This window comes from Megascapheus bottae, chromosome 1 (genome assembly GCF_031878675.1).
Source record: "Megascapheus bottae isolate mThoBot1 chromosome 1, mThoBot2.hap1, whole genome shotgun sequence".
NCBI classification, from domain to species: Eukaryota; Metazoa; Chordata; class Mammalia; order Rodentia; family Geomyidae; genus Megascapheus; species Megascapheus bottae.
Window position 1 is genome coordinate 54,269,676 of NC_143509.1, and position 19,965 is coordinate 54,289,640.

Sequence of the window (19,965 nt, forward strand, 5' to 3'; positions counted from 1 at the left end):
CCAATGCTTGCTGGGACCTGCCCCCTACCAAAGAATGTGATTTTGTGCTCGGGGTCTCTGGTCTGCACTCGACTATCAGTGCGTAGAGACCCGAGCTCGAGTTCGTCAATAAACAACTCATTGCAATTTGCATTGATCTTCGGTCTGGGGGGGGGGGGGGGGCTTCAAGTTTCTGGGCATTACAGAAGCAGTAAGTTCACTGGAGCCCAGTAGTGTGAAGCCCGTCTGGGAGGGACACAGGAGAGTAGGAACAGGAGGAGAGAAGACAGACATCTATGGATTATTTCCTACATGTTTCTCAGTAGATTCTTAAGATTAAATTGGGGATTGATTCCCAAGAGGCCTTGCCAGCGGGAGGGAGAAGAGCAGGAGAAAACTCTAGAGCTATGTGGAAGGCAGACTGGTGGTGAAGACAAACTCCATCCCTCAATACCCACCCGCCTTTACCCTTCAGGGTCAGGGCCCTTTGCCTAAGCCAAGTGATCCCAGCAGTCTTGCTTGAGGTCACAGAGGATCTGAGCAGCTGAGTTGGATTCTTATCTAGCCCTGACACTTGTTTATTTATAGCCCTAACCATGAACCATTTGTTCAGCCCTGGCCAGGTGCCGTGATGGATCATGCGTGCTGTACACATACCAGCACTTCAGTTCAGCAAGGCTTATGAGGACACAAACTATTATTTGCATGTGTAACCTGACAAAAGTTAGGAGAGATTCATTTACAGTCCCAGAGCTAGGTTCAAGCTAACGCCAATCCACATTTGGTCTTCTCTATTTTTCTTTTTATGCTGGTACTGGGGCCTAAACTCAAGGCCTGGGCCCTGTTCCTTAGGTTTTTTCATTTAAGGCTGATACTCTACCAACTTAAGCCATAGCTCTACTTCAGGCCTTTTGCTAGTTAATTGGAAATAAAGAGTCTTATAGACTTTCTTGTCTGGGCTGGCTTTGATCCTCAGATGTAGCCTCTTGAGTAGCTAGGATTATAGGCATGAACTACCAGTGCCAGGGCTCTTTTTTTTCCTTACTAGTAAATATATTTTCAGAAATAGTATATAAAGAATATAAAAATTTCTTGCCAGGGGCCAGTGGCTCACACCTTTAACCCTAGCTACTCAGGAGGCTCATGGTTCAAAGCCAGCCCTGGCAAAAAAGTCCAGGGAACTCCTATCTCCAAATAATGACCAGAAAACTAGAAGTGGCACTGTGGCTCAAGTGATAGAGTTCTAGCCTTGAGTTGAAGAGCTCAAGGGCAGTGCTCAGGCCCAGAGTTCAAGCTCCAGAACCAACCAAAAAAAGAATATAAAAATTTCTTAGAGAACTATGAGCTGGGAGTTTGGCCTAGTGGTAGAGTGCTTGCTTAGCATGCACAAAGGCCTGGGTTCGATTCCTTGGTACCACATACATAGAAAAAAGCTGGAAGTGGTGCTGTGGCTCAAGTCCAAGGACAGTGTTTAGGCCCTGAGTTCAGGCCCCACAACTGGCAAAAAAAAAAAAAAAGAAATATAATGTATTTTATGTAGAAATAGTATCTTTTTTTTTTCTGGTCCTGGATCTTAAACTCAGGGCCTATGCACTGTCCTTGAGATTTCTCAAGGTTAGTGCTCTACCACTTGAGCCACAGGCTATAGTAGCACTTCCAGCTTTTCCTATGTATGTGGTACCGAGGAATAGAATCCTTGGCTTCATCATGCATGCTAGATAAGCTATTACTAGGCCATCCTCCCAGCCTCCCAAATAGTTATTTTGGCTATAAATGTTAGAAATGTATTTACATGGGGCCAGGAGAGTGGCTTAGTGATAGAGTGCCTGCCTAGCATTCACGAAGCTCTGGTTTGATTCCTCAGTACAACATGCACAGAAGTGGTGCTGTGGCTCAAGTGATAGAGCTCTAGCCTTAAGAAAGCCCAAGGTCACTCCCCAGGCCCTGAGTTCAAGCCCCAGGACTGGCAAAATAAATAAATAAATATAAAAGCAATATATTTTTTTAAAAATCAGTAGAGGTATGGTAAAGCACCAGCCTTGAGCAGAAAAATGCAAGCAGGAACTCAAGGCCTTGAATCCAACACCCTGTCCCAGCACAAAATAAATAAATAAATAAATAATAATTCAGTGACCTAAAAGTTACTCAGCAGAGTTGTCCTTGTTCAGCAGTATTTTTCATTTTACATTACAAGCTACAATTTGCTACTTCGGTGTACGTTGTGTTTTTGCTCAAATTCCTGAAGGTAGCAATCCATTAAGAAACTCATAATTGCTCAAATTTAGAATCTTGATGAGCCTGAGTTTTTTGAGGCTTATTTTAAACAGTAGCTTTTTTCCCTTGAGTTTAAATTGAGACTTCAAGGGAGAAAACAAAACACAAAAATCAACTCAGTTTTGTATTAAAGATCCATTAGTGTGGAGCAACTTCAATGTCAAGTTCTTCTAAGAAGCACAAATTGGTTTGTTCCTCTTTTGCAGTTTATGGAAATGTTTTTTTAACCATTGAAATAATAGAATAAGAAGTATAGCTTGGAATTATAGAAAAGATTAGTCTTGCTTTTTTTTCTTGCTTTTTCTCTCCTTCCTTTTTCTCTCATCCTCTGTCTCTCTCTCTGTCTCTGTCTCTCTGTCTCTCTGTCTCCCTCTCTCCCTCTCTCTCTCTGTTTCTGTCTCTTTCTTTCTTTCATTTTTTCTTTCTTTTTGTGCCAGTATTAGGGTTTAAACTCAGGGTATGGGCTTAGCTTATTTTCTGGTCAAGACTGACACTCTACGTACCGCTTGAGCTACTGCCATTTCCAGCTTTTTGGTGATTAATTGGAGGTAAGAGTCCATGAACTTTTCTGCCTGGGCTAGCTTCAAACAGCAGTCCATATTGCAGCCTCCTGAGTAGATAGGATTACAGGCATGAGCTACCAGAACCCAGCTAAAGACAATGTCTTATAGGATAGCCTTGTTTAAACCTGTGAAGTGACCATTCTATTTCCTTTTCACAGATTAGAGGTGATGGAGCCTTTGTTTAAGATGTGTACATACAGATCGGACTCCCCAAGGCACTTGAAGAACTTAAGCTTCCAAGCAAGCTCTTTGGTTTCCAAATCTGCCATCTTTGGGTCAGTGAGCTGTTTTGAACCATGATTCAATGGAACCCAGACCCAGTGGCAGGGAGTCCAAGTCTTCTCAGCCTGCCCTGATTTCACTTTCAGGACCTCTCCGATCTCCTTTCCTCCAGTGAGACTTACTGATCTCTTCAACCTGTTACATACTTTCCCTCAGGCAAGGCATGGCATTTATTTGACTTCTAGCAAAGTTGTATGAAAAATCTTGCAAAAGGTAATGATGGAAGGACTGGGAGCTTGGCCTAGTGGTAGATGCTTGCCTAGCATGCAGAAAGCACTAGACTTTACTGCCTGGGCTTGTTTTGAACTATGATCCTCAGATCTCATCCTCTCGAGCAGCTAGGACTATACAGCTATGAACCACTGGTTCCCAGCTTCAAGCTGACTTTTCATTTCTTCTGGGCCTGTCCTAATGCATGAACTCAGGGCCTGAGCACTATCCCTGACCTTTTTTACTCAAGGCTAGTGCTCTACCACTTGAACCACACTCTACTTCCAGCTTTTTTGGGTAAGTAACTGAAGATAAAAGTCTCACAGGGGCCAGGAGTTTAACCTAGTGGTAAGAGTGCTTACCTAGCATGCATGAAGACCCAGGTTTGAATCCTTGGTACTACATACACAGGAAAAGTCAAAAGCAGTGTTGTGGCGCAAGTGGTAAGTGGTAGAGTTCTAGCCTTAAGAAAGCTCAAGGACAGTGCTCAGGCCCTGAATTCAAGCCTCAGGACTGGCAAAAAAAAAAGTTCCACAAACTTTCTTACCCCAGCTGGCTTTGAACTGTGATCCTCAGATCCTCAGATCTCAGTTGTTTTTTTTTTAATTGGTCATGGGGCTTGAACTCTGGGCCTGGGTGTGGTCCCTGAGCTCTTCAACTCAAGGCTATCACTATACCCTTGAGCCGCAGCACCACTTCCAGTTTTCTAGTGGTTAATTGGAGGTAAGAGTCTAACAGACTTTAGTGTGCAGGCTAGCTTTGAACCACAATCCTCAGATCTCAGCCTTTTGAGTAGCTAGGATTACAGGTGTGAGCTCTTGGTGCCAGGCTGAAGCTGACTTTTAATCCGACTCCAAATCTAGGGTCCCAAGTGTAAACGGGGTGTCTATTTGCTTCTACCACTTCACAGCAGCCATCAAAACCACAGGTTCTCAAGATCTGTGTATGAAAAGTATTTCTCACAATGGAGTAGAGTCTGTGGGGACCTTCCCTAAGGGAAGTTCATACACAGCAACTCTAGGTTATTTCTCTGGCTCATACTTTGAAACATTCAGTTTTCCCAGTTCACCCAAGATCACTACCCAAAGCTACCGAACAATAATTCATAAGGCCACCTTATTAGTTTATACTGACCAAAAGAGCCACTGTGATATGTAGGCTAATTCTTTAAACTGTGGTCTACTATGCTCTCAGGAGCAAAAATACCCTCAAGAATAAAAGTGAAGCCAAGTGACAGTGGCCAGTAGCTCATACCTGTAATCCTAGCTACTCAGGAGGCTGAGGTCTGAGGATCACGGTTCAAAGCCAGCACAGGCAGCAAAGTCTGTGAGATTCTCATCTCCCATAAACTACCAAAAACCTACAAGTGGAGCTGTAAATCAAGTAGTAGAGTGCATATCCTTGAGCAAAAATCAAAAACAAACAAACAAACAAAAACACTTCAAAGACAAGTGCCCTGGCCCTGAGCTTAAGCCCTAAGACCAAGACACACACACACACACACACACACACACACACACACACACAATGATGAATGAATTATTTGGCAATTGTGGAGTCCCAGCAAAGATGCTGAATTGTTTTGGGTTTTGTTTGTGGTTTTATGTGTTTAGTTTTAGCCATACTGGGGGACTGAACTCAGGGATTCGTGCTTGCTAGGCAGGTACCACTTCACTCAAGTCTCTAGCTCTACTTCACTGTGGAGTTTGTTTGTTTGTTGTACCATTGCTGGTGCTTGAACTCAGAGCCTCTTTCTGTTGTTTGGCTTTTTTGTAATCATGGCTGGCACTCTACCAGTTAAGTCACACATTCACTTCTGGCTTTTGCCTAGTTAATTAGAGAGGAGTCTCTTGAAATGTTTGCTGGAGCTGGCTTCCAGCTGAGATCTTCAGATCTCAGCCTCTTGAGTAGTTGGCACTACAAGTATGAACCATTAACGCCCAGTGGTGATGATGATAAAGAAAGAAGAGAAAGGAAGAAGAAAAAGAAGGATGAGGAGGAGAAGGAAGGAAAGAAGGAAGGAAGGAAGCAAGCAAGGAAGGAAGGAAAAGGAGGAGGAGAAAGAGAATTGACTTAACTGATGAGACAGGCTCTTGCTTTCTGCCCAGGCCAGCTGGGCTGTAATCCTGTTTGTGCTTTCCAGTGTCTATGTAGATGGATGCCTGCTCCACTGAACCAGCCATGGTGTTTCCTTGGTAACTGGGATGACAAGTGTGCACCACTGTGCCCAGTCATTGGCTGAGATGGAGTCTCAAGGACTGTTATGCCCAGAATGGCCTCACACAGTATTTCTCCCAACTCCTCTATACAAGTAGTTAGGATTAAAGGCTTGAGCCAGCCTGCCTAGGCCTGGATGCTTTTCATGGCTGTTTTATTTCAGCTCTGACAGCCTCAGGAATTGCTTCTGTTCACTAGAAATCTTTTTTTTTTCTTTTTCTTTTTTTTTTTGTGCAAGTCCTGGGCTTGAGTTCAGGGCCCGAGCCCTGTCCTTGGACTTTCTCAAGGCTAGAGCTCTACCACTTGAGCCTCAGCACCACTTCCAGCTTTTTACTATGTATGTGGTACCGAGGAATTGAACCCAGGTCTTCGTGCATGCTACGCAAGCACTCTATCACTAGGCTAAATTCACGGCCCTCACTGGAAATCTTTGTAGAGTAATAAATAGGCTAAATTCACGGCCCTCACTGGAAATCTTTGTAGAGTAATAAATCACCACAGCAACATAAAAACAGCTACCAAATGAAGCCACTTTCAAGCCAGCTGGTGGCACAGTCCTTGCCTTGTGCATGGAGAGAACTGGAAACAGCTATAAGACCTCTCCCTCTTCTGCTGTCTACTTGTATGCGTGGAGCTTGGAGCTTGTTATATATGCAAGGTCTGCCCCTCACCTTCTCATTCAGAGTCTGCTTTTTAACAAGGTCAGCAGCATTCAAGTTTAAGAAGCACAGGCTAGAGACCTTTTGGGGATCTCAAAGCCAGTTCCAGCTAGACTTAACATCTGCAGAGTTCCTACTGTCCTTTAATGAAGTTAAGCTAGCAATGGCTCTGTGTGTGTGTGTGTGTGTGTGTGTGTGTGTGTGTGTGTGTGTGGTGTGTGTGTGTGTTAGTTAATATTGGGGCTGAAACTCTAGGCTTCTAGCCCAGCTCTCACTCAGCTTTTTCTCTCATAGCACTCCTCCACTTCTGGCTTTCTTTTTTACTTAATTGGAGATAAATGTCTCTGGGATTTGTCTGCCAGGCTGGCTTCCAGCCATAATTCTCACATGGCAACCTCCTGAGTAGCTAGGATTACAGACATGAGCAGCTAGCAGCCAGCTCTGCATTTTGGGATTCTTTTTTTTTTTTGCATTTTTTTTATTGTAATTAGTAAAAGGGTTACATGATATTTGCCAGATAGAAGGTGCATTAATTCACGTACATTGATACCCTTTCACATGTCTTGGTACCCATTTCCCTCCCCCCCCCACACACCCCATTTTGGGATTCTTGAACTTCTTTTTTGTTTTTCTTTCAGGAAGATGTTCATTTCTCTTGTCTGCCTTTGCTGTGTCTTCAGATTATCTGTTCTCTTCAGTAGGCAGTCATCCATCTTTTTGAGCACTTCTTAGAAAACTCTAAGTTGACCAGAGCATCCAGATGCTTCCTGGCAAGTCTACAGAAGAATGCATATAAGCAATCACCTTAAGTAAGCTTGGAGCTATTTAATCAAATGTACCTTCTTTTTTTTTTTCAAACGTATGTTTACCTCATTAGTTAAGTCAATTCTCTTCCTCCTCCTCCTGTCCTTCCTTCCTTCTCTTCCTCCTTCTTTTTCTTCCTTTCTTTTCTTTCTTTATCATCATCATCATCATCATCATCATCACCATCTTTCCTTCTCTCCCCTCAGTTGAACAGGTTACTTCTAAGCATTCTTAAAGTTACTCCAGATACCCTCTATCTTGTGACCTTGTCATTTTATGTTGGGGTCTTTTACTTTGTACTCCAGGCATCAAATTCAACTATCAATTAGACTCAAAGCTTCCTAAAATAGGTATGGCTATCAGCTGTAGGTAAGAAGGAGCCTGCAGTAAGTTGCTCTACCCTAGGAACAGATCTTCAGTTCCCTATCTTCTAGACCAGTACCTGAGATGTAAAAAATTGTTTTGGCCAGGAGCTTGGCCTAGTGGTAGGGTGCTTGCCTAGAATACACAAAGACCCAGGTTCAATTCCTTGGTATCACATACCTAGAAAAAAATCATTTTAAAAACATGATCACAAAGACCTGAAGTCAGACTCTACTCAATAAAAGCTCTGTCATTTCTGGCCAATGATCTTGTATATGTGGCATATCCACTTCATGTAGACAATTAGTAAGAGCCAGGCACCAGTGGCTCATACCTGTAATCCAGGCTATTTCGGAGGCTGATATCTGAAGATTAGCGTTCAAAACCAACCCAGGCAGACAAATCCAAGAGGTACTTCTTCTTTTTTTTTTTTTTTTTTGGCCACTCCTGGGCTTGAGCTCAGGGCCTGAGCACTGAGCACTGTCCCTGGACTTTCTCAGGGCTAGAGCTCTACCACTTGAGCCTCAGCACCACTTCCGGCTTTTTTCTACGTATGTGGTACTGAGGAATTGACTCCAGCTCTTCATGCATGCTAGGCAAGCACTCTACCACTAGGCCAAACTCCAAGCCCACTTTTTTTGTTGGGTGGGTAGGGGGTCGGTTGTGGGACTTGAAATCTGGGCCTGAGTGTTGTCCCTGAGCTCTTCATCTCAAGGCTACCACCCTACCCCTTGAGCCACAGGGCCACTTTCTGGTGGTTATTGGAGGTAAGAGTCACTGGTTTTAGTGCTGGGGCTGGCTTTGAACCGGGATCCTCAGATCTCAGTCTCCTGAGTAGCTAGGATTACAAGTTGAGCTACCACCCCTGTGCCACTGGGCTTCCAAGAGATAATCTTATCTAAAAAAGAAGGAGGAGGAGAAGGAGGAGGAGGAGGAAGAGGAAGAGGAGGAGGTGGTTGGAGGAGGAGGAGGAGGAGGAAAAGCAAAATATAGAGAGAAAGAAAGAAAGAAAGGAGGGAGGGAGGAAAAGAGGAAGGAGGAAAATGGTTAGATAGCTATTTTGCTGAGTAGTAAAGTCCCAAATAAGATGGGACAGGGTAAGCACCCTCCCCAGTACCTACACAGTGTAAAGGCTCAAGATAGCGTTAGAGGGTTGAGGCCTGGGAAGACCACCGCTGGGCTGGAGCTCTTCCCAGAAGAGCTCTTAGAAGCCTGTGTGATGCTCTAGGGGAGGCCAAGCTGTTCTCACAGATGTAAGCACCCAAAGTTGCTCCCTTGACCACATTTCCATCATTCCCATGTCTGAGAATGGAAAGCTCTGGCAGGATCAATTTCCAAAGTGGGGAAAAAGTTGTTCACAGTGCTTAGTAAGCCAAAGAAACCAAAAGGCTTCTGACAATTTGTTGTTGTTTTTCTTTTCCCCTGCATACTGGATTTACTGATTTAGGATTTATGTTGAATCATCTTTTTGCAAGTGTTTTCTTCACACATTTGTTCATTTTCCACATTTGCATCAATAGTCACGTTGTTCTTTATAAAGGCTTCTTTTTCATGGACTTTTCTTTTGTAGCTCTTCAACTTTGGGAGCGTTTGGCCATGTAGCCACAGTTTCTTAAAATGTCAGATTTCAACCATAGAGGAAGGGAAACTCAAAAATAAGCAACAGTCCCAGATGTTAAAAGAAGGAAGATGAAAATAAGAAAAGCCAAACTAATTGAGTGGCGTTTTGGAGACAAGGTAATTTTTTTGAAAACATAACTTTTAAAATTTAATTAATTAATATATTTTTGTGCCAGTAAATGGGGATTGAATTCAAGGCCTCTCACTCTAGCTTGTCTTTTTCACCCAAGGCTAGTGTTTGAACACTTGAGCCATATCTCTAATTCAGCCCTTTTGTGGATTAATTGGAAATGGTAGTCTTGCATACTTCTCTTTCAGGCTGGCTTTGAACTGAAATCCTTAGATCTCAGCCACCTGAGTAGCTAGAATTACAGGTATGAGCTACTGACATGCAACTTAATATTTTAAATCAATAACTCTCTTTATTAACTACAGATGGAAACCTTAAAGAACTCAGCAGGCCTGTTCACAAAATAGGAAAGCATCATAACTCTGTGGAATGTGAATTTAAGTTCCTGGAGTAACAGATATATTAGTTGGAGTTTTAGAATTATCTGGGATTTCTCTTCAACCTGAATGGAAATCCAGGTTTTGTAAGTGAAATTAAACCTAGAGTGAAAAAAAAATAATCCCCTAGATGTTACATCTTGTCAGACTGTCCTAATTGGATGGTCCTTGAACCTCTTGAATAGAGATTATGCCTTGAGAAGTCTGTGATGCCAAGAATACAATATGATCAGTGTAGGTGATGGTTGGAATTATAAGGGGCAGGATGTAGAATGAAAACTAGATGGCCTACTTTGAATTCCAGTTGTTACAAGATAGACAAATGACTTAACTCTGTGTGTGTGTGTGTGTGTGTGTGTGTGTGTGTGTGTGTGTGTGTGTTGTATGCTGAGTATATGCAAGTAAACTCAGGGCCTCTGCTCTTGTTTAGCTTTTTCTGCTCAAGTCAGGCACTCTGCTATCTGAGACAAATCTCTACTCCTAACTTTCTGCTGATTAACTGGAGATAAAAAGTCTTATGGATCTGTTTGACTCTGTTGGGTTCAACCATGATCTTCATATCTAAGCTTCCTGAGTATCAAGGATTATAGACATGAGCAGTGCCTAGCTAATGAGTTATCATACTGGTTACCATACCTAGAAAGTAGGGCTAATATTAATTTTTTTTGCCAGTCTTGGGCTTGAGCTCAGGGCCTGAGCACTGTCCTTGAACTTTCTCAAGGCCAGAGCTCTACCACTTGAGCCTCAGCACCACTTCCAGCTTTTTTTCTATGTATGTGGTACCGAGGAATCAAACCCGGGTCTTCATGCATGCTAGGCAAGCACTTTAACCACTAGGCCAAACTCCCAGTCCCTTTAATTTTTATTTTTAAGAATGGTTGGGAGGAGGGCCAGGAGTTTGGCCTAGTGGTGAAAGTGCTTGCCTAGCATGCATGAAGACCCAGGTTCGATTCCTCGGTACCACATACATAGAAAAAAGCCGGAAGTGGTGCTGAGGCTCAAGTGGTAGAGCTCTAGCCTTGAGAAAGTCCAAGGACAGTGCTCAGGCCCTGAGCTCAAGCCCAGGACTGGCAAAAAAAAAAAAAAAAAAGAATGGTTGGGAGGAATACATGAATGAGTAGATTTAAAGGCATTAGAATTATGCCAGCATATCATATATACTCAGTAAGTCTTAGATATTATTTCCAAATAGATGATTTCTTCCTCTTCCTCTTCCTCTTCCTCTTCTTCTTCTTCTTCTCCTTCTCCTCCTCCTTCTTCTCCTCCTCCTCCTCTTTCTCCTCCTCCGCCTCCTCCTCTTCCTCCTCCTCCTTTTTCTTCTTCTTCTTCTTCTTCTTCTTCTTCTTCTTCTTCTTCTTCTTCTTCTTCTTCTTCTTCTTCTTCTTCTTCTTCGTAGAGGGAGCATTACTGGGGCATTATTCCTGCTTTCTCAACTTACACTCTACTACTTTAGCAATGCCTCCAGTCAAGCTTTTTTTTTGCCAGTTCTGGGGCTTGAACTCAGGGCCTAAGCAGTATCCTTGGACTTTCTCAAGGCTAGAACTCTACCACTTGAGCCACAGCACCGTTTCCAGCTTTTTCTATGTAAGTGGTTCCAAGGAATCGAACCTGGGTCTTCATGCATGTTAGGCAAACACTCTACCACTAGGCCAAACTCCTGGCCCCAGCCCAGCTTTTTGCTAGTTAATTAGAGATGAAGTCTTATAGACTTTCCTGCCCAGGCTGGCTTCAAATTACAATTCCCCTGGATCTTGGGTTCCTGAGTAGCTACGAGTACAGTCATGAACTACCCTAGTCAACTTAGCTAAGCTTCTTTTCTATGTTTGCCTAAACTGCACTGGTGATAAACCAGGGCAAATACTCTACATTCATTAGTATGTATATTAAACTGCCACATTGTATAACCATCATATCCACAGAAAAGAAAAAAACTGTAAAGCACCAATACAGTTAATGAGCACATGGCAAACTTTAGATTTTTAATCTAGGTTTCAATCTGTGGTAACTTTGCTCTGTTGTTTCTGGATCCATGGTGAGATGTTCCATGGTAGAAAGGGCTTGCTGGAAGAAAGCTGGCGCATGAAGCAGACAGATATATAGATGGTATATAGATAGATAGATACTGACATATGTAAAGATTAGATAGAAAGATAAAAGACAGGGCCAGGAGTTTGGCCTAGTGGTTAAAGTGCTTGCCTAGCATGCATGAAGACCCGGGTTCGATTCCTTGGTACCACATATAGAAAAAAAGCTGGAAGTGGTGCCGAGGCTCAAATGGTAGAGCTCTATCTTACTCCAACTGGGCCCCTTTGCTAATAGTCAATTCAGCTACTAACTCATCTGGATTAATCCACTGATGAGGTTACTGCCCTTATGAGCTAGTCACTTCTCAATAACACCATTAGCTAGTGACCCAGTTGTCAATAAATGAATCTTTGAAAGGGCATTTCATACCCCAACTGTCTAAGGCTCTCTGCTTTGGGAAATTATAGACACTATCATTGGAAAGGTAAGGAGAAATTAACCTGGGCACTGGTGGCTCATACTTATAATCCTAACTACTAAAGAAGCGGGGCAGAAAAGTCCAGGAGACTCTTATCTACAATGAACTTGCAAAAGCTGGATGTAGAGGTGTAGCTCAAGTGAAAGAACACCAGCTTTGGATGAAAAAGCCAACCAAGAGCATAAGGTTCTGAATTCAAGCCCCAGGATTGGCATATACCCCCCACCCCGCCCCGCCATACACACATATACATGCGTAGACAAAAGGAGAAACTAAACAATCACCTGACGGTGTTAAATAGAGGTAGGTGTGTGTGTGTGCTTGTGTCTCTCTGTGTGTGTCTGTGTGTCATGGGGCTTGAACTCGGGGGCCTGAGCACTGTCCTTGAGCTTTTCTCAAGACTACTGCTCTACCATTTGAGCCATAGCACCCCTTCTGGCTTTTTCTGTGTAGGTGGTCCCGAGGAATCAAACCTAGGGCTTCATGCATGCTAGGCAAGCTCTCTACCACTAGGCCTTGCTCCCGGCCCTGAAATAGAGGTATTTTGATAATCTACCATACACTTACTGAGCAAATAAGTCAGGGGCAGTACATGAGTTAAAGTTCTTCCTAAACCTGGAATTCCTTGACAAAGCCAATTCTATTTTAACTAAAGGGGACTAAATAGAATCCTACATCCTATATCCTGACATGGCTATACTAGTTGGCATAAATATCCTCGTAACTAATTAAAAATTAATTATTCTCCTTGCCCTAAGTAACTTTTGTTATTGCTATCAAATGAGGTCAGACTCCTCTGTGTTAACCTGGATATTGCTCTGTTCATATTCTTCTTCTGTGTGCTTTCTTTTAGTACTGGGGAAACATGAAAATAATGTAGTCAGCATATAAGGACAGGAAGCTGAAGGTTTCTAAGTCGATATTTTAAATGGAAGAAAAGTGAAATGGAAAATAGTACAAACCTCAAGTCTGGGAGGTGATGGTCTACCAGCCATTCTGCGGTATGCATCCTGTTCCCATGGAACAGAGTTGCACATTTTAGTTTTATGATTCTGGATCTAAGATATTGCTCTAAGGTTAGGATCCCAAGGAAAACAAAGTAGATATGCCATGTTGCAGGATCTGTGGTCAGAGCTGAATGTACACTAGAGTGCTTTCAGTAATTTTCAATAAAGACTTACTGACAATCCTAAGTCATATTATGAGCTACTGTGAAAACCTGTGAAAAGATTTCATTTATCTTTGTTTTCTTACTCAGCCTCCCAACACATAAAACTTCAATCAACATTTGCTAAGTGTAGGATGGTAGAAAGGTGAAACAGTGGGCCAAAAGCCCAGGGAGAAACCTTGAGGGTTGAAGTTTAACTTTGAGCAAGACATTAATCCTGTTCACTAAAATTGTGCCCTTAGAAAGGAGATGAACTAGGACAATCTCCTGTAGTTTTCACATACAGGTCACTTAGTCCACTGGAAAAATCAAATCATCAGTCTTTTTCTTTTTGGGGGGTCACTGGGGTTTGAACTCTGGGCCTCACACTTGCCAGACAGGCACTCTGCCATTTGAGCTACACTGTCAGTCTTTTCTTGTGTTGGTCATATTTGAGACAGGGCCTTGTATAATGCCCAGGCAGTCCTGGACTACAATTATCTGATTTGAGTGGCCTTGGGTAACTGGGAGGATGTACTACTGCCCAGAGTTTGTGCTTTCAGCTAGATGGAAAAGCATGCACCTCTGTACCACAAGAACTGCTTTTTGTTTGTTTTTGACCCAAGCTGGCCTCCCACCTTGATACCCCAATCTCTACCTCCCAAATAACTAGAATTATATGCTTTCATTATTTTTTAATAATAAAATAGGGCCTCAAGGTAGATGTTAGTGGCTCATGCCTGTAATCCTAGCTATGCAGGAGGCTGAGATCTGAGGATCAAGGTTCAAAGCAAGTCCAGGCAGGAAACTCCATGAGACTTTTACCTTCAATAAGCTTCTCAAAAAACTGGAAGTGGCACTTAGGTCAAGTGGTAGAATGCTAACTTTGAGCAAAGAAGCTCAGAGACAATGCCCAGGCCCAGAAAAAAATAAGTAAATAAAATTTAAAAGAGAGGGCCTCATCTTTATGCCTGGGCCAGCTTAGACTGTTATGATCCTATTCACAATTCCTGGAATCACTTGTACACACCATCATGCCTAGACATTTTTTTCATTTTCCCCTCACACTGGCCTGCCAACCTCCCAGTCCTCTCACTATCTTCCTCCTGAGTAGGTAGGATTACCATAGTGAGACACCATAGCTGGCTGAAACTTTTATTTCAGTTTCATTTGAATACCTACATGGAATATACTGAGTTAGTGAATTAAGATGGACATTTTTCATGAAGTATGGTCAAAAATGTTTGAGAGACCTGTCTATCACTTAAGTCACAGGTAACATGGCTTTAGATCATCTGCCACTAAATTAAGAGCTTGATGGTATTTTTAAATATGATTTTTTAAAAAATGTATGTAGATAAATGTATCTAGGAGACAAAATACTAAATTTTCTTCCCTTCTATTTATTATAATCTTGCAGGCTTGGTTTTTCAATGCTTTCTCTATACAAAGCTTTCCTTCTGTTTTGTTCTTTATTTTTTTTCATATATTTTTTATTGTAATTGATAGAAGGGTTACATGATATTTGCCAGATAGATGGTGCATTAATTCCCATACATTGATACCCTTTCACACGTTTTGGTCCCCATTTCCCTCCCCCCTACCCCCACTCTTCATTTTGTTTTCCCTGCTCCCTATCCAATTTCAGATAACCAAATTCAAATATATCCCATATATCAGGTAACAAAGTGAGATAGTGTAACAATATGAGATAACCAAGGGACAGCAAAAGTGATGAGAGATAACTAGTACTTTAAGAACAACAATCATTCATTATATGGCTTATGTTTACATCATATTTTAAATGACAAGTTTAACAAACAATTGTTCAAGGGGGGAATCTCTAATTACAATCTCTGGGACTTAGTATTTAGAACTTAATCAAAATTAGGCTAAGGGTTTGTATGTCATAGAAACATATCAATTTATGAAATAAAACATTATGTCTATAGAGTCATAGGTTTTTATGTCTATATAGTTATGTTTGTATTTCCATTACCATGTCCATAGCTTTGGGTATGCAGTTATTGAGTCCTCGCTCTTGTACTCTTTGGATTTAATAGCCGCATATTAAGGATACCATGTGCCTTTTGTTCCTTAGGTCTTGACTTGTCTCACTCAACATGATTTGCTCTAGATTCATCCACTTCCCTGCGAATGTCATTATTTTATCTTGTCTGTTGGCTATGTAGAATTCCATTGTGTATATATACCACATTTTCTGTATCCATTCATCTGCAGTAGGGCATCTGGATTGTTTCCATCGCCTGGCTATTGTGAATAGTGCAGAGATGAACATAGCTGAGCAGGTGTCTTTATAATATCCTGGGTCATGCTGTTCAGGATAGATGCCCAGAAGTGGTATGGCGGGATCATAGGGAAGGTCTATTTTCAGTTCTTTAAGGAACCTCCACACTGCTTTCCAGAGTGGCTGAACTAGTCTACATTCCCACCAGCAGTGTAGTAGGGTTCCTTTTTCTCCACAACCCCGCCAGCAACTGTCATTGTCTGAGTTCAAAATCTTGGCCATTCTTGTTGGGGTAAGGTGGTATCTTAGGGTTGTTTTTATTTGCATTTCCTTTATGACCATAGATGATGAACATTTTCTCATATGTTTTTCTGCCATTTTAATCTCTTCTTCTGATAGGTCTCTCTTTAGTTCCCTTGTTCTTTATTTTTTTATATTGGCTATGTGTGTGTGTGTGTGTGTGTGTGTGTGTGTTTAATATTAGCACTGGGGTTTAAACTGGAAGCCTCATGTGCTCACATTCAGCTTTTTTTCTCAAGGTTGGCACTCTACCACTTGAGCCATGGCTCTACTTTTGACTTTTTGGTGGTTCATTGGAGATAAGAGTCTCATGGACTTGGGTTGGCTTTGAATAAGATTCTCAGATCTCAGATTCCTGAGTAGATAGGATCATAAGTGAGAGCTACCAGCAACTAGACAGTCTTTTTATTTTTTTGCCAGTCCTGGAGCTTGAACTCAGGGCTTGGGCACTGTCCTTGGACAGTTTTTGCTCAAGGTTAGCGCTCTGCCATTTGAGCCATAACACCACTTCCAGCTTTTTTCTGTATATGTGGTACCAAGGAATCGAACCCAGGACTTTGTGCATGCTTGAACTCTGGGCCTAGGTGCTATCCTTGAGCCTCTTTGTGTTCAAGGCTAGCACTCACCACTTGAGCTACAACACTACTCTTTTTTTATTGGGCATAAGAGTCTCTTGAACTTTTCTGCCTAGGCTGGGTTCGAATTGTGATCCTCAGATTTCAACCTCCTGAATAGCTATGATTTTTTTTTTCTATGTGTGCGTTATTGAGGAATCAAACCTGGGTCTTCATGCATATTAGGCAAGCACTCTACCATTAGGCCAAACTCCCAGCCTTCCACCCCCCCTTCTTAAAACATATTTCATTGTTCTATTTTTATACATGCAAATACTCTGCCATTTTCACTCTCATTCACCCCACCCTGTTATTAAGCTCTTCCACCCTCCTCCTCAACAAAGCCTGTTATGGTTCCTTTTTTTTAGTGTGTATTAATTGCACCAAGGGATTTTACCAAGGGATCTCAGACATGCACATACTGTATTGACTTAGAATAACCCTTGTTGTTTCTTTCTTTTCCTCTATCCATAAGAAAAGTAAGTGTATTTGAATTTACTTAAAATTGCAGAGGTTGGGCTGGGAGCATGTCCTAGTGGTAGAGTGCTCGCCTAGCATGCACGAAGCCCTGGGTTCAATTCTTTGGTACCACATACACAGAAAAAGCTAGAGGTGATGCTGTGGCTCAAGTAGTAGAGTGCCAGCCTTGAGAAAAACTCAAGGACAGTGTCCAGGCCCCGAGTTCAAGCCCTAGGACTGGCCAAAAAAAAAAATGCAGAGGCAGAGTTTGCAAAGCTTCTAGAGAGAAAGGGTTTTAGCAAAGGGACTTTTAATGTACACTAATAAACAATGAAAATAAAAAAATAATTAACATCTTCTTTAATATGACCTACCTTCTTTCCTTCCTTTCGTCCTTCCTTCCTTCCTTCCTTCCTTCCTTCCTTCCTTCCTTCCTTCCTTCCTTCCTTCCTGTCTTTCTTCCTTTCTTTCCTTTTTTTGCCAGTCCTAGGGACTGAACTCAGGGTCTGAGTACTGTCCTTGGGCTTTCCTCAAGCTAGTGCTCTACCACTTGAGCCACAGGACCACTTCTGGCTCTTCTATATATGTGATACCAAGGAATTGAACCTCTGTCTTCGTTCATGCTAGGCAAGCAGTCTACCAGTAGGCCAAACTCCCAGCCCCTAGTGTAATCTTTCTTGTTTCATTTTTGTGAATATAAAATTTTATGTGAAATGTAATGAATATTACGGGGTTATATCCTAAGCCCATTTTTCTCCATAACGATGTAAGATATTCACCTGGAAATACTTGCATTGTTTTGTTTGTTTATTGTTTTGGGGGGTTTTATTGTTTTGTTTTGTTTTTTGCTAGACCTGGGGCTTGAACTCAAGGCCTGAGCACTGTCCTTGGGTTTTCTCAAGGCTAGAGCACTGCCACTTGAGCCACAGCACCACTTCTGACTTTTTCAATGTATGTGGTACCGAGTAATCGAACCCGGGTCTTCGTGCATGCACGAAGGCATGCACTCTGCTACTAGGCCAAACTCCCGGCCCCAATTCTGTATTTTTGACATAAGGTCTCACTAAATATCTCTGGCTATCTTTGGAACTGAAATTCTCTGTCCTCAGTCTCCAACCTCTGGGACCACACACACACACCACGATATATATTGTTGAGGGGAGATCTTGATAAAATCTTGGACCAATGGAACAAGGAGTGGGGTGTAAAGATATTGGAGTTGCACAAATCTCTAGTACTTACGGGAAAGGGAAAAGCTGGAGACTCAGAGATTTGCATTTTAAAGGGCTCTGCCTGGAAACCGTTTTTCTGCAATCCTTTTAAAGGGATTTCTCAATTTACCTCTCTCAGTGTTCTGTGAAGGAGATGATATGTTTGCAGAATCCTAAATGTCAAATTTTACTTATGTGCTGTGCATTGTCACCATAATCCTAGCAACAATGCAAACCAACAGGAAAGTAAGTCTGCAGTTCTGTCACCCTAACCGATCTCTAGTTTCTACAATCCCTTCCATCTTCTCTTGCAGCACACTAGCCAGTCGCTAGTGCCCCAGCTGCACTGTATACAATTTGCATTTTGCTTTGCATTCCTTTTCTTCCTACATTATCACCTGGCTTTAGCGGCGGAAATACACTTCCAGGAACTACTTTCCATGGGAGCGTGCGTTATCGAGTCCTCAAGCAGCTGTGGTCGGTCGAGCACCTCAGAGCCCGGAGGTCGGTCAAGGTTAGGCGGAGAGCTCCGGGCGAGTGCCGCAGAGCTGGCAGCGGGACGGAGCACGCGGAGGAGGAGGGACGCTACCGCCAGCGAGCCAATCGCGAGGCTCCTCGGAGCACCTGCCGTCTTGGCGCCTTTTCCCCAACCTCGCCCCGCCTAGCGCACCCCCAACGAAGGGCTCTAACGGGCTGCGCGCGCAGCTCACCCGGGGCGGTCTCTAATATTAGAGTACCTCGTTAGGTGTACGTGCTGCCGGAAGTGACGCACACCCAGGGGGTCGGAAGGGGGGGCGGGGCCGGGCTATAAGTCGCCGGTTGGGGGCGCGCGGCCCTTCAGAGGGCGTTCGGATAGCGGGCGGCATCCGGGCGGTGGCGTGCAGAGGAGGCGCCTGGGTGAGTGACGCGTCCGCCGGTGCCTTCTGGTGACCCTCGTGTTCTCTTAGTCGGCAGGGCTGGTGGCGCGCTGCCCAGGCCGGGCCGTCGCAGGGCTGCCCCGCCGCCGGTGCTAGCCGCCGGGGCAGGCGGGCGTGACGGTGCCTGAGGGCCGGGCAGGGACTGCCGGAGGGGGGGCGGGCGGTTTGCAGGTGCGGCGCGTTGCGTCCGCGGCCTTTCCCTCCTCGGAGCAGCGGATGGCTTTCCTGAGGGGACTGAGGTGGGGTGGCAGGGTCCCCATTGACCCCTCCTGGTCCCGTCTGCTCTGACCCGGACTCTTGAGACCCCGCCGCCGCTGCTTCTGAGGACTTGGCCTTCAGCCGCGCTCCAGGCCGCGGGTTTGGGGCGCCGGCCTTCGCGGGGAGCACGTGGCGGCGGCCCTCGGAAGTCACACCAGGGAATGGCTGGCGGGCGGGGCTCGCGAGTGACCTTGCTCCCGGAGCCTCCCCAGACCCCCGCAGCCTCTGGTCTTCATGGCGAGAGGGTCCAACATGGCATGTAGGCGAGTTTCTGGGAACTGTACACTTGAGTTCTTTCTGGAAGCGCCTGGTCTTGGGTGTGGATCCCGACTGAATACTGTAGATGTTCACACTAAGGAAATTGCCCGCAATTCTCCCCACAAGAGGGGAGGCAAGACGGGGAATTAGCATTAGAGTGTATGATGGAAGGCTGTAGAAAGCGTTCACTGTATGTGTGTTGGACAGCTCTATGAATATTTGGTGACAATTCTCATCTCTCTTGGCTCACATAATGGCCTTGCTACATGGCTTTTCTTTGGATCTGTGAGGCTGGATTGCTGTTTCTAGTCTCCCACCTACCTATTTTGTAAGAACATTGAAGGAGGCTTCATGCATACTATAGACAAGCAACTCTACCACTAAACCACATTCGCAGTCTAGCAAATGCTTTTTCTAAAGGGTTATACATAGCACAGCACGCACACCTTTTTTTTTTTTCTTTTTCTTTGAGGGATATTTTTGTCACATAATGGTGGCTGTGAACCCAGGCTGTATTTGATCTCTGGGTATATTGGTTTGTCAAACTCCACCCTAAGGCTAGGCAGTTATTT

At 43.6% G+C, this 19,965-nt stretch overlaps 1 protein-coding gene across 3 annotated transcripts in view; it reads left to right on the top strand.

Annotated features, from left to right (window-relative positions):
* Positions 1-18,783: 18,783 nt before the first annotated feature.
* The window catches only part of Tfrc (transferrin receptor), a 32,316-nt gene continuing 31,134 nt past the window's right edge, over positions 18,784-19,965 (top strand). For 2 of the 3 annotated variants that reach the window (XM_090344519.1, XM_090344539.1), the window contains exon 1: positions 18,784-18,857. The gene's annotated coding sequence lies outside the window, so the exon portion shown is untranslated. The remainder of the gene's footprint in view (positions 18,858-19,965) is intronic. The other variant, XM_090344529.1, reaches the window with a different exon arrangement.